This window comes from Elephantulus edwardii, unplaced genomic scaffold (genome assembly GCF_000299155.1).
Source record: "Elephantulus edwardii isolate Elephantulus edwardi_28Jun2011 unplaced genomic scaffold, EleEdw1.0 scaffold00013, whole genome shotgun sequence".
NCBI classification, from domain to species: Eukaryota; Metazoa; Chordata; class Mammalia; order Macroscelidea; family Macroscelididae; genus Elephantulus; species Elephantulus edwardii.
In genome coordinates this window covers 23,720,870-23,721,152 of record NW_006399763.1, presented here as the reverse complement: position 1 = coordinate 23,721,152, position 283 = coordinate 23,720,870, and positions in this window count along the sequence as shown.

Below are 283 nucleotides of genomic sequence, written 5' to 3'. Positions count from 1 at the left end.
TTATGAATCAGGGTGAAGTCTCTCTCAGGGAGGAGTGATAGGGAATGGCAAAGGACACACTGACAAAGGAGATTAATCAGAACTGACTTTGAAAAGCACTGTGGCAATTGGACAAGTAAAACAGACATTCGGATGGCGGGGGAAGAAGAACAAACTTGGGAGGAGGGTAAAGAGAATGGTGCAGCAATGAAGGAATGAAAACCCCAAATCCCTGTAAATGTTCATTAAAACGAATAAAATTTAATTATAATAAAAAAATCTTTCTTGAAGTATAAAAAAAAAA